At 37.9% G+C, this 15,479-nt stretch overlaps 1 protein-coding gene across 2 annotated transcripts in view; it reads left to right on the top strand.

The window, feature by feature from the left end:
- The window catches only part of LOC126342343 (lysophospholipase D GDPD1-like), a 139,799-nt gene that overhangs the window by 79,037 nt on the left and 45,283 nt on the right, over positions 1-15,479 (top strand). The gene's annotated exons all lie outside the window — the stretch shown is intronic.

The raw sequence follows: 15,479 nt of genomic DNA, 5'->3' as shown, positions 1-15,479 counted from the left end.
AACTAGTGAAGCCATCTGTCCTAATCCAAAATTAATTGAAGCTGTCAAGAATTTTCCAGAACCACATAATTTAAAGAAGTTACAATCATTCTTGGGATTGGCAAATTTCTATAGGTGTTTCATAGCCGGTTATGCAAATATAGCACACCCAATGACACAGCTGCTGAAAAAGGGAACTACATTCAGTTGTTCAACAGAATGCATGAAGCGAGTGGAAAAACTTAAAACTGCCGTAACAACAGCTCCAATGTTAGCCTATCCCGATTTCATGATGCCCTTCAGTCGTTCAACAGATGGTTCTTCAAATTTTGATGTCTGTGCTATTTTGTCTCAAGAGATTGATGCCCAAGAATACCGAATATCATTTGCTTCCAGACAATTAAATAAAGCAGAATGTAATTACACAACAACAGAAAAGTAGCTTTGTGCTTTGGTTTATGGTATAACACATAACATGTTTTTTGACAGGAAGAGAATTCACAGTGATGACAGACCTTGCCACACTTAAATGGCTATTGAGCTTAAAGGACTCAAGTTCCAGACGAACAAGGTAGGCTTTGAGACTGGGTGAGTTTCAGTTTAAAGTTATCATTGTAAATGCTGACATGATGACCTAAAGGTACGTTTGTGTTACAATAAGTCACAAGGAAGAGTTAAAAGAAGGCCAGGAGGAGGATCCACAATACAAACTTTGAAAAAAATAATCAATGTTTTATTAAATAGATGGAGTGCTGTACAAGATCACTAGCAAAAGGAAACCACCTACTTATTCTGGAAAGCATGAGAGAGCAAATAATGATGGAGCAACATGATTATTTATTATCTGGGCGCTGCGGCAAGAAAGCAACAAACATTAAAATAGCTGATTTATATTGGTGGCCAAGGCATAAAGCTGACATTACTGAGTTTGTTTCACAATTTGTTCCTGCAACAGATGCAATAATTTGGGAAAAACTAAGGCATTGTTACCATGACTGCCAGAGACTAGTTAACCATTTGAAAGAGTTGGACTTGATGTCGTTGGACCTTTGTCTAAGACTAAAGATGGGAATAAATACATATGTTAGATCATTTCTCCTGAAATCTTCTCAAGATACCAATACCTGATCAGAGTGCTGAGACTGTGGCTAGGTTTTTGTAAAAGAGTAGATTTTAAAATTTGGATCACCATTAAGCATAATTAGTGACCAAGGATCAAATTTCATGAGGGAATTTCTTGAACAGACTTGTAAGCTAATACAAATAACGCAACTAAGAACTACGTTGGCACACCCAGAAGGAAATGGACATGTTAAATGAGTTCAAAAGACAATCATTGAGATGGTAGCCACTACATAAGTAGCAAGCATGACAATTGGGATGTGTGTCTTCCATACGTCGTGAGTGCTTACATGCAAAAATGCACTCATCAAATAGCCTAAGCCCGTACAAAATTGTATATGGAAGAAGGATGCATTCACTCTTGGACTTTGTACGATTGACTGCTGGAATCAGCAATGAGCACGTAAAGGAATTAGCATGCAACGCTAAAGGAGGCATGGAAGGCAGTAAACGGCAGAATCATCAATCTTTTCTGCAGCAAGTAAAACAACACGATCATGAAGCAGTTGCACGACAGTACCAAGTCAGAGATCTTATCTATCTGAGCACGTGGTGTTAAAGAAGAGTCAGGTTAAAAAGTTTAATAAGTTTTGGAAAGGATAACTGATCTTGGAGGTGCTGTTGCCAGTCACTCTTAAGCTCCAACTGCCTTTTCATTCAATAGTCGTTCATATCAATTATGTAAAGCCATTTCTAGGTAGACTTACTGTAGCATTGTGAGAGGACGGTGAGGACCAAGCTAGGGGCCAACAAGCTGTTCCTAAATCCAGGACATGAGCAGCGCAAGGTCGCAGTCGAGACTTTGAGGACAAGCTGTCACTATACACTGAGTGATCCAATCCCAGACATCCGTGCAATCTTTGTAGAGATGTGTAGTGTGAATGAGTGTAAAACTTGTGTTTTATTTCTCAACCATGTACATATACAAATGTGTTGTGCAAATATAGAGTGCAGCTGTTACATAAAATGCGCAAGTTTAACAAAATCTTCTTCCACAGGTTACCACACAAGACACATTTGTATTCTATTCATTGTGTAACCCTAGTGTTTAGAAATAATTAACCATGTTTACCACAATTCTAATTTTTACTATGACAATGTGTTTCATTAATGCTATAGAAATAGTACCACAGACAACAGGTGTTTTGTTTGAATCACAAACAGACATGGTAGTTCCAACGAATAATGCTAAGATTGCATTTGAATACAAGTTGAGTGAGATTCAACAATAATTCAGTTCTGTTAAGAAGCAAATTAATTTGATTTGTTCAGTCAAAGATAATGACACTGTTTTGGAAATGGGAATGTCTTGGTATAACAGTTGGAAGACTGACAGAATGCAGGTAGAGTCTACATTTTCTAATTATGAAAAAGAGATTAACTGTTTCTTAAACCTTTTACCACACAATATCTTGATTATGTGCAAATGTGCCTGGTTTGATTTTTGAGGAAGTGTCCTTCATACTGTATTTGGCACTTAAACAAGCCAAGATCTACTGGACATTAAAGACAAAATTGTAGTCCTTGGACAACAGCCTAGTATGAATTCAATTAGCCTGTCTAATGAAATAAGTGTATTAAGGAATGTGCAAAGAACCCTCATGTGTCATGTATCAGGTAAAGGACTATTTACTGATCAGTAAGGATCGAAGGTATTTTTTATCTGTAGATGAGCAAGATCTGTTTTTACATACATGTGGTCATAAGTTAATTTGCTCAGGATCAACAGTATTTTTAGACAGTAGAGTGAATAGCTGTGAGAAAGAATTGTTTATGAATAATTCTCTGAGAGATGATTGCTCAAGGAAGTTAATGCATTTGCATCAACTATTTCTTAAATGATGTTCTGAAGGTATAATTTACTCTTTCAATTCAATTCTCAGTATCACATTTAGTTGTACAGCCTCTGGTATGCAGGATCAACCTATCACACTCAAATGAAACATTAGTGGATTAATTTTAAATGACACACATTGTGATTTATCATGTGATCTGTTTTATATGCCTTCTGCTTTGCAGCTGGAAAGCTCCCATTAACGAGAATGTTACCAGTTTATTATAATGTATCATACATACTAGCATATGAAAATCATTCCCAGTCCAGTATTCCCATGGATAATGATTTAATTATGATTATCCCAGAAGATATAACAACTCCTAACAATGAGTTGAAATTCAATCAAGCAGCAAATAGGATTAAGTCTTTTGAATCTTCAAATAATGTTAATCCATACTTAATTGTCAGTATTGTATTCTTCTTATTTTTATCAGTGTGTCTTGTGTCTACAGCATATGTCATGTACCAATTTGTGACTTGAAAGCCTGCTCATCAGTACCAATCGTTACTGTGTCTGCAAATGAGACCAACGTTGCAATGCCTTTTGATGCAGCAACTGGTGAAACAGATTTATGACGTCCAGGTGGTCATCTTGAGCCACATTCAGGAGCTCATCTTCTTTGGGGATTGTAGTCACAGGCTTGGACACAGCTGCCAAGTGCGGGTACAAGTGCGAGCTGGTGTTTTCGTGGAATGCTTGGGGCTATGGTGTCAGCATACACGGAATAATGCCTTTTTGGACTCACAACGGAATATTGACAAATCTGTATTTGTTCATGGTAGAACATCAGACACAGTTACGACGAGCTGGTGTAGCGAGCATGTTATTATAAGTCTTCATAGAAACAAAATGGTGATGGCTGATAACTTGTAATTCATGTATTTCTGTACCTCATGGACCTGAGGCCCATAGTTATCCTGACAAATACCGAGGGAGACCCTCAGCCAAGGATACAAAACTCATTAATACCTTATAACAAAATAAATATAATTTTCCGATCATTGTTTTCGTATCTCAGTATAATCGGTTGTGGACTGATTTCAATTTGACCCAAAAGGCTTAAGACCTGAATAGCAAGCACTAATACAAAAATAATCAGGAAAAATATCAGAATTAAACAGACGGAGGACATTGTTTCTCAGTCTTACGAATGAGTTTAAAGTCTCATAAGCAATATGTGGCAGTTTATTTTGTTTTTTCAACTCGAAATGGCTGCCTCTAAAACTAAATGGCATCTAAGCATCATGCGGAAAATCAGTACAGACTTTCGACTGGAGCAATAAAATTTGAAGGCCATTATTTCATTTAAAAGATGACAGTAGTCTTCTCAGTAGTGCCCCAAAGAGAAATGGAAGATTCTGATTTTTGTGAGTGCATTGCACCACTATATCAAGATCAGCAACAGAAAAAAATCACTAATGATTTCAAATTACTGTGGTACAATAGAATCTGTAATCTCAATTGGTCACCTTACAGGTAACTAATCCAGCAAGCAAAATGCAAAGAAAAAACAAGTTTTTGGCAAAATTAATAAGGTTTCTATTTACACTCAGTCAACTTGGGGCTTCTATAGATCCCAGTTGAATTCCAAAACACTGATGAGAAACAACCTATTTTCCCATGATATGGAAAAATCTTGTAAAAAAAATCACAAGAACAGAAAGTCAATAATAATCATCAAACCTGAAAATACTAATTGTCATGTCTGCAAACCTTAATAAAAAAAACAATGTTATGTACTGTGGATACTTCCTATAAAACTGACTATGCGATAACCATGTGTGGGAATTTCCAAGAGGTATGTTTCCAAACTTTGTGTATCCAGTTACATACAGATAAGTGAGAAATGTTGCATTACACATTTTTTTAGTTTAATCCTTTTCTTCCATTTCTTCTGCTGTGTTTTTGTCCACATATCAGTGTAATGGGCAAAGTAAATGTCTGTGGACCTAATCATTAAGTTAAAAATATTATATTCCATGATGAAATAGTTTGCTGGTGAAAGGCCCATGTCCAATGAGCTCGATATTTCAGCAAGCAATCATGTTACCATCATCTGATGTGGTGCTTCTCTCTCTTCTCGTTCACCCTGCACCCCTCTGTTTGACCTGCCACTTGGCCACTCTCTGCACTCAACATTTCCTCCCCCCTCCTCCCCTCTGCCTGCCCCCCAAAGTCAATTCATTGTGGGATACCTCCCTTTCTTGTCTTAATCAAAATAATTGCTGGTTCCCAGGGATTACTAAGGATGTAGCCACTGCACAACTGATCATCAGTTTCCTTACTTGAATCTCAATAGACTCTGTAATGACATACTCACAATGTAAGAACTTCAGTGTGGTTGTAATTCATTCCATGTAATTTCAACAGGCAATGTTCTATGACTACCAATTTGTTAGGTTGTCGCATTCTGGTGCTTTTGTTGTACAACTACATCATCAGATATGTGGTTAATATTGACCATAATTATATCTGTTACTCTGCAGTGGTTATGTTATTTATGTGACAAGGAGCAGGTCTTCTAGCGCTACTTAAATAAACACAAACAACCTGTTTAACACATATATTCACTTTAAAGCAATTATTGACACCTTTGCAACCAATCAGTATACAATAAAACTGTATTCTCTTCAGTTCAGAGAATAAGTGTTCTGTATTGTTCTCCTGATGAAGAAGACAAGTGATATTAGAATTTGTCTTTTTCACAGATTACACAGTTTTCTGCTTATTCCATGTCGACATATCAAAAGGTATTTCTATATTCATTAAAGAATGTCTTTACTCATTTCACATGTTAACACACCACAAAATTGCTTATTGTCTTATTTGAATTATTTCGTGCTTTATTTCCCTCCCCCCCCCCCCCCACCCCCCCCCTCCCACCCCCACCCACCTCAAATAATGGAGACACTATAAAGCTCTCAGGAGTTCTACGAGCATATGTTTGTTTTACTAATACTTGTGACTAGAATTCCATTGATAGTGTATGTATTTTACTTTGATTTATATTCTTTTTCATCTTAGTTCCAGTCTTAATGTATTCCTTCACATATTAGGGTTCATATGCATACATCCTTTAAACAAAAAATATTACACATTTCTCACTTTTTATATCAGGTTTTTTTATGTTTTGTCCTTATATTAAGTTCTGTTACATGCAGCATTTCTTCATTTTAACCCAACAGTATTGTTATTCACTATCTTGGAACAAATTACTTTATTCATGCTGTCCCATATGGGCTAGGTCAGTGGAAAATCCTAAACCAAACCAGGACAGAACAGACTGACTATGCCATTTGACTTTTGCATGTTTACATTTCAATTACAAAATTGTAATTTCGTAATATTTAGCATTTTTTTATCATTTGCACAAATCTTGAAAGTATTTATCATTATGTGTTTGAGAAAAAGAACATTTGTGTCAATGTTTGTTTTTCCAATTAATGATTGTTGATCACTATGCAAAGTTCAGATATTAAACTGTATTACATCACACACAAAATATTTGCAGATAGTACCTGATACATGAATAGTAAATATTTTAACTGTGTTGATGTTACATGTACACTTTTCATCATCAGTAAATATCTGATTTTTTAATCATATACAGAAAAAATATGTTAAAGATTTTTGCAAGGGGTATTACAAGCAATTTTAGTCATTCTCAGTAACTGTTATCACTTCCTGTGATTTTTAAATTATTTATTCACATCGGAAGCACAAACCTTCAATCCCCTTCAAAGTACTCTCCACTTGAACTAATGCACTTGTCTCATCTTTTATTTCATTTGTGAAAACATTATTTAAGTTCATCTGTTGTGATGCTCGACAGTGCTTCAGCAACATCAGCAAAATGCTTTCATTTCATGTCTCTTTCCATTCTAGGAAACAAAAAAGTCACATGGGGGCAAGGTCCAATGAGTGTAAGAGGGGAGGGGCAGGGGTCACACCACTTTGGTCAAGAATTGTCATACAGACAGGAGTTTTGAGCAAGGACATTGTCATGATCAGTGTGTATACAACCCAGACAACTGGAAAATCTGGAAAAAAAACTGGGAAGTTTTTCATCCAGGAGAAAACCAGGGAATTTTTCAGAATTCCGGGAATTTTTCATTGTTTTAGCTTTCAGTTAGATTTTTGTAATTTTGACTTGTAAGAATTGATTCTCTAGCAAAGAATGTTACTGTATCCTGCTACTGGTGTATGATACTGCAGCAAAAAAACATAAACGAGAGGGAAAAATAAAACTTTAGTGGCAAAGGAAATGTGCCATTTACAGCAACAAATACCGTGCATGCACAAACATCTGCAAACAGCAAAAATATGTCAAAGGCCTTAAGGCGAAGACTATGTAATATTTCATAACAATAAACTGCTTCCTATGAGCATGACGTCACAGTTGCCAGTGGGCTAATGTGCATTTCACTTCCTGCTACTTGATGTGTGGCTGTTAGCTGTATCGGCAGTAGCTGCAAGGAGCCAAATGCTAATGAGAAACATTTTTCCCGCATGCCCTAGCTGCCAGATTTGCACATGCGCAGAGTTCAAAATGGCTCTGAGCACTATGGGACTTAACATCTATGGTCATCAGTCCCCTAGAACTTAAAACTACCTAAACCTAACTAACCTAAGGACATCACACAACACCCAGCCATCACGAGGCAGAGAAAATCCCTGACCCCGCCGGGAATCGAACCCGGGAACCCGGGCGTGGGAAGCGAGAACGCTACCGCACGACCACGAGATGCGGGCTTCGCAGAGTTGTCTGAGTTGTAGTGGGGAGGGGGTTAGTCTCCATGTGACCCATGTTTGCGTTAAGTGATTTTGCTGTTTCCTCTTCGTTTACAGCTCCCACATCAAATGAAAACAAAACAGATTTCTGTGGCTGGGTGCTATCAAGTGAATTAAAATACATTCACATAATTATGGAGGCAAAAAATATATTACTAGTTTCAGTTTTCTGATTTTATTTTATTTCCATGTTATTAGCAATCAAGCATTAATTGCCTTGCAGAATAATGAAGTTATTTTTGTCAGTTTGCTAAAGTAATTTAGCTTTATTAATCTTTCTGCTGAGACAATCAATTCTTAGCTTTATTAATCTTTCTGCTGAGACAATCAATTTATTTGAAATGAAATGTTTCATTCCACAGTATTGGCTAGTGCCAGCTGTTTGCCAAATTTCAAGCGCACAGTTTCATCTTCTGCCATGTATGGCATTATGCCATAGTAAAGAACCAGTTATGAGATAGTACAGTACTGGTACTCCAAGAAAATTCACATCCCAAAAACCACACTGAAAAGCTTAATATCAGATGGGATCTACTACTTTGTGAATCTGGAAAAAAACAATATGCACTCAAGCCGAATTATGTATTTTAGTATGGTTTACGAAACTCCAGTGCTCTTGGACTATCCTCTGATATCTTGCTTCTTTTATGGCGTAATGTAAGCTCTCTTGGTGCTTTATACATACAACCATGCAGACATGCAGGCTTCCTACACCACTGCAGCTGTGTGCGCGCAGTAATGCCTGTTTTCTGGAGCTCTCTTGCAACTGCTAAATTGAACCTATTTCTAAGAGTCTCGAGACAGTATTGTGAATGGTGGTCCGAAAAGCGTTACTATCAAAGTAAATTTCTTTTTACACAAGATGAATTATGTTACATTTGAGAAAATGGGATGAATTTCTTAAATTACAGAGTGTATAAAACAGAACATTTTGAGGACCAGCCACTCACAAGAATTTCGAGCCCAGAAGACCAGACATTTATGTCATTATTTTAAATTTACTGGCACATTTGTGTGATGTATCTTGAAGTATAACACACGTAAAAAAAGATCAATATTACATCAAAAGCTTAGCTTCTCTTGTAGGTTATTAATCTTAGAGACCAATATTATACTTGAAAGCTTAGCTTTTCTTGTAGCCGTACTATGTGTATTAATATAAACCATTAACTTTTCCTCTTTATGTGTTCGCGCTACATAAGTGATTTTTTTTGCTATTGACTGACTATAACACAAGTCCTATGCTCTGAATATCTGCTGTCATCGGCCGGCGAGAGCACGTGGCATGAGATATGACTGGATACAAAAGTACGTCGCAGTCTCAATTTTAATGCTCCGGAAATTAACGTGCTGTGTTTGGTGCAGTTCAAATTTATACTTTTGTAATACGAAAATATGCTGTTTATATGTTGCTGCACATCAAAGATCGTTCCAAAACTTCTCTCCCTTTATTCCTTTTTCCCCCCTTCTGGGAAGTTCTACATCAGTGTATGAAACATTTAACCATTCAAAGGATTGATATGTTTTACAACTCCAAGGGAAAAATCTGCGGAAAACCTACTGTCAATTAGCACAGAAAAAGTGTATTTTCACCTGGGAAAAAGTATATTTTTCAAATGGGATATCCGGGAATAATCCGGGAGTTTTTTTCCTTGTCTGCGTGTACATCCTCCATGATGGAAAAACCAGGCACCTGGCTGCCACAAATCAGGCCACTTCTGCCGCACGCTGTTGCACAATCTTTTCAAAACTTTCAAGTAGAAATCCTGGTTTACTGACACTATGGAATAAGTGGATTATTCCTCTTAGATTGAAAAAAAATATCAGTTTTGTTTATTGTTTGATTTCACCTGATGTTCTTCCATAGGGGCGAGATAAACTTTAAGTCTTATAGTGGCTTGGTTATTGCTTTGATCCAGGATTGTAAGTGTGGCACCAAGTTTTATCAACTGTGATAATTTTTGAGAAATATGTTTGGATCATTTTGCAACTCTTCTTTCAAAACACAGCTTGCCTCCATGAGGCCTCATTTTTGTTCAGCAGTTAGCTGTCATGGCATGAATTTGGCAGCCACACTTTTCATTCCCAAATCTTCTGTCAAATTTCGCTGCACTGAACTCCAAGTCACTCCCATTGGCTCCACAGTTTCTTCAGTGGTCCATTGTCAATCTTCATTGATGACTGTACAAATGTTTTCAACATTTACATGTGTTCGGACCATGGAGGGATGACTGGAATGAAGTTTATCATAAATTGACATTTCACCTTTTTTGAGACAGGAAATCCACTCAAACACTTGAGTTTTCCCCATAGCATCGTCCCTGTATGCAGTTTTTAACGGTTCAGGAGTTTCTGTTCCACATTTTCTGAGTAAAAAGCTGACTTTCACTACCACTTTCTGTTCATGAATACTAGCCAGTGCAAAAATGACCACCACACAAGACATTTGCCACTATATACTCTACCGAAACTAGTCCTGACCTCCTCCAGATACAGCATTCAGCTTACTGACTCTGAAACGTTCACCCCATTTGTTCCTAGCAGCAAAACATGATACTGTGAAAGCTCTGCCCACCAAAAACTGACTTCAGTTTCTTTTGAGTAACCCCTCATACACCATCTGAAACTTGTCATCACAGTGGTTGAGGTACACCTGGTGGGAACACGACATTGGCTATTGATGCCAGGGCCATCAGTCTTGTGCCTGCTTCGCTCGTGTGCTGATGGCCGAAGTCGTGCAGGCGTCCTCACCCACAATGATGGTCTGCTTGGCATGACAGCTCATCAGTATGTGAACATGGAATGACATTTACATAGCAATAACAAAATTTTGTCAATGACAGATGTTACGTCTGTGGAATGAAATTACATAATCATGATTATTGTTAAGAACAGAGCCAGTTTCTGCCATTATGCACTCATTAAATTTTGTATCAGTTTTGTAATTATCCTCAGTCTGTGATTTGGTTGCTTTTTTGTGGTAAACATGACACTGCTTAAACAGTTCATCACAGATTTATTCAGTCACTGTCCTGTTTTATTCACACACGCCTTCGTGTGCCTGTAGGCAGTATTTTCAGTGTCCTGCTACAGCTAGCTAACTGCATACTAGACTACATTTCAAACACATTCTTTCCGTAATCATGCACTGTTTGTTTTGTAGCATCCACCGTGAGGAAAGGAATTGGCATTGTTGCTGTGCTGTAAGTCATGTCCAATTCAAATATATCGACACACAGTTCCTTTTGTGTTAGTTTTTCTCAGGCTTATGTCGACGTATCACCGTAGTCAGTACACTGTACTGGTCAACGATCAATATTGCACACAATTTATCAACTGCTGTTCATCAACAGTCACAGTTAGCACAGATGTTTATCACCTTCTACGTTATTAACACACTTCATTTAAATTTCATGTTAGCACTTACTTTTTGTTCTTTTGGCGTTAAATTAGTTACATGTTTGTACATGTTCTGAGCTTTTCAGTGTCAGTGTGCAGTGTGTACACATCTTCTTTACATACAGAGCACTTTATGTTACATCTTGGATCAGTTGATCCTCAGGACATGTATCCAGACCCTGGCCTGACTTAACAATAATCTCTCTTTATTCTATTGGGCTGGTGCCTTGCCACTCTTTGTCGGGTTTGTGCTTGGCTACCACAGGGCCCCAGTCTTGGCATCATCTTTTACCTTCCATGCGGCATGTCTGTCCTCTTGCTATTCTTTTTCTCCCCTCTTGGGGAACATGTCTGGTGCGTTTTTGGAAATGTTCTGCACTCTCTGTAGCTGACATATGAACACTCTCATCAATGTTTCTCATTCCTTTTTCCTTTCTTCATTCACCTTCTCCTATCCTTCCTCCACTTTGACATTTGAGGCTCCTCTTTTGTCTTCTTCCTCGCAGTTCCTGATCATGTCGAGGCCCGTAGAACTCTGAATTCTTCCTGTAGTGTTAAGTGTTATTTACACTAGGCTCCTCAATGGTTTGACCAAGGACAAAATCCAAATATACCTCTCTTATCTGGGTGTCATTGCCCACTGTGATGTCCGGAATTAAAAAAAAAAAAGGAGGGTGGTAGTTTTTTGTTTTTTGTTTTGTTGAAAGGAAAGAAAGAAAAAAGGGTGAATAAAGGTGAAGGGAAGTGGTTCTATTTTTTACTGGAATGAACTTATTGATGGACATCACAAAAATTTATTTTACCTATATTTTCTTTTTTTACTCATCGAAGAAGACAACACAACACATATAAAAGAAATCATCACACTAATATTATCCACAGAATGATCGTTTCACAAGACACTTTCTAGCTCGACTGACTCTTAAGACTGAACAAGACTCGACTGACTCTACTCTCTCTCTGGACCACAGCCTCTTCACGTCCCTCTGGACCAGAGATTTCAACTGTGATTAGCACGCCGATTATTTAATTAATCGTACAGCCGCTGGGCGCGCGCTTGGCGCGTCATTTAAATGGGGTTAAACGCACACCGCGAGAGGCGTGGGCTAGCGGTGTCTTACAGGTATCGCCACACGGCCCCCTCTACTGGTGCGTAAGTTTTTCAAACTTCGCGGCAGTACCAGATTTGAGTTGACGAACAAGGTTGTGCAGTGTTTGCACCAGCATTATACAACATTTTCAAACATATGACAAGTACATACATATATAAAGAATTATAGCCTAAAGTACAAAGTTTAAGTAAATATACGTAAATTGTTGCACATTACAAAATAGCCACTTTGAAATTGATCAATGGATGATTCATTTTTTTAGAGAGATTGTGGCGATACCTGTAAGACACCGCTAGCCCACGCCTCTCGCGGTGTGCGTTTAACCCCATTTAAATGACGCGCCAAGCGCGCGCCCAGCGGCTGTACGATTAATTAAATAATCGGCGTGCTAATCACAGTTGAAATCTCTGGTCCAGAGGGACGTGAAGAGGCTGTTGTCCAGAGAGAGAGTAGAGTCAGTCGAGTCTTGTTCAGTCTTAAGAGTCAGTCGAGCTAGAAAGTGTCTTGTGAAACGATCATTCTGTGGATAATATTAGTGTGATGATTTCTTTTATATGTGTTGTGTTGTCTTCTTCGATGAGTAAAAAAAAAAAATATAGGTAAAATAAATTTTTGTGATGTCCATCAATAAGTTCATTCCGGTAAAAATAGAACCACTTCCCTTCACCTTTATTAACCCTTTTTTCTTTCTTACCCTACAACAAAAAAAAAAAAAAAAAAAAAAAAATTACCACCCTCTCCTTTTTTTTAATTCCGGACATCACACTGGCGACCGTTTACAGGACGCCAATCTTCGGATTTTACTGGAATGAACTTAACAAGGCCAAATTAAAGTAAAATCATACGTGTAGTAATATTTATTGTCTTGTACATTGGCTAAAAAACTGTAATTTTCTCTTTCATGCCCAATATGAAAACGAGAGCTAACGTTGTTTCAAGGTTAACAAGATTTCTGCAAGCTTCAACGCAGCGCGGTGAGTAGTGCAAAAGCAATTGTTCTGCTATGCCATTGTCCAGCGTGCGCCTCCCGCCTATGCTAACTTTTATTCCCATTTCCCATGCCTTTCCCTAAACAAGAATCATACCCTTTGTCAATGGAATTTCTATTATTGTAACATTGAAATTCAACAGTAAGATATGCAGAAGTCATTGTTATGAGTCAATCCTGTTTGTCATGTCATGTCTAATTGTAAAATTTTGTAAATGTAAACAACTAGCAATCTCAATATAAATCTGAATTTTGTAAAGTTTCACAGGACACGACTAGCAAAACATGTCTAATTGTAAGTTTTTGAAGATGTAAACAACTAGTATTCTCTATATAAATATGAATTTTGGGAGAGTTTCACAGGTCACGACTAGCAAAGTATTTCAATGGCTATGTAGCAACTTAGCTACGAAGAAGTTCATTTGTATTATGTATATTGAATTTCATGTCTATAGTAGGTAATCATTTTATGTATATGTACATGTCCATTTTTTCTATGTAATTTTGAACTTGCCTATTCAAAACTTAAATGTCCTCTTGTGAAGGCTACACACAAAACAGTCTTACTATGTGCACCTAATATAAAAGGAGAAAAGATGCAAAGTGTAATTTTGTTCAAAAGTGAAGTGTCTGTGAAAATGTGTTCTCAGAAGGAACAGGACGTCGAACCTCCCTTCTGAACAGTGTAAAAAAAATCAAATAGTGTTGATAAAGAGAAATCAACCAGTCAAGAGTAAAAATATGATAGAAAAGTGTTTTCCGTACAAAGTGATAAGTTTAATCTCAAATTCTACGATAAAGTGCAATGATGCGTATCACAGTGATCCCTACCTTGGAAAGTGCTTGGAAGTCTGCGTTGTACGGTCTTCGGATGCGGCTACCAGTACTGTCGCGTCCGTCGTAAGGGGTGGCGCCGCCAGACGTGTCACCGCCTATTATACCTCAACAGCGGACCAGAGTGCGAGGCTGTACGCAGTGCCGCGGTGCGTGGTGGATGGACCACTTTATAAAAATTACTGCACTCGTGCACGCACAGCCACTCTTAAACACCAACAATACTGACATGAACTTTGTTGTCATCGACAACTTAAAACCAAATTGTATGACCTTTTGTGTTCTTTTGTCGTAAGCAGATTCATTACCTATTGTCCTGATGTGCAAACTGTAAAGTAAACAAAGTTGTGGTGCTGTGACTTTTACTGTGCTTCGCACGACGCACCACACTGAACTGAGGCAAAGCATAGTGCTCACTGGTCGACACAATAAGAACTGTGAATACAGGGTAGCAGCTATTGTTTTAATAACAGGACTGCCAACGGTGCCATTGATCAATTTCAAAGTGGCTATTTTGTAATGTGCAACAATTTATGTATATTTACTTAAACTTTGTACTTTAGGCTATAATTCTTTATATATGTATGTACTTGTCATATGTTTGAAAATGTTGTATAATGCTGGTGCAAACACTGCACAACCTTGTTCGTCAACTCAAATCTGGTACTGCCGCGAAGTTTGAAAAACTTACGCACCAGTAGAGGGGGCTGTGTGGCGATACCTGTAAGACACCGCTAGCCCACGCCTCTCGCGGTGTGCGTTTAACCCCATTTAAATGACGCGCCAAGCGCGCGCCCAGCGGCTGTACGATTAATTAAATAATCGGCGTGCTAATCACAGTTGAAATCTCTGGTCCAGAGGGACGTGAAGAGGCTGTGGTCCAAAGAGAGAGTAGAGTCAGTCGAGTCTTGTTCAGTCTTAAGAGTCAGTCGAGCTAGAAAGTGTCTTGTGAAACGATCATTCTGTGGATTATATTAGTGTGATGATTTCTTTTATATGTGTTGTGTTGTCTTCTTCGATGAGTAAAAAAAAAATATAGGTAAAATAAATTTTTGTGATGTCCATCAATAAGTTCATTCCAGTAAAAATAGAACCACTTCCCTTCACCTTTATTCACCCTTTTTTCTTTCTTACCCTACAACAAAAAACAAAAAATTACCACCCTCCCCTTTTTTTTAAATTCCGGACATCACAAGATGCCTGCACCGTTGGCAGTCCTGTTATTAAAACAATAGCTGCTACCCTGTATTCACAGTTCTTATTGTGTCGACCAGTGAGCACTATGCTTTGCCTCAGTTCAGTGTGGTGGGTCGTGCGAAGCACAGTAAAAGTCACAGCACCACAACTTTGTTTACTTTACAGTTTGCACATCAGGACAATAGGTAATGAATCTGCTTACAACAAAAGAACACAAAA

This window comes from Schistocerca gregaria, chromosome 1, assembly GCF_023897955.1.
Source record: "Schistocerca gregaria isolate iqSchGreg1 chromosome 1, iqSchGreg1.2, whole genome shotgun sequence".
In the NCBI taxonomy this organism is placed as follows: Eukaryota; Metazoa; Arthropoda; class Insecta; order Orthoptera; family Acrididae; genus Schistocerca; species Schistocerca gregaria.
Note: the sequence above shows the minus strand (reverse complement) of the source record. Positions and strands in the feature narration are given on the sequence as shown.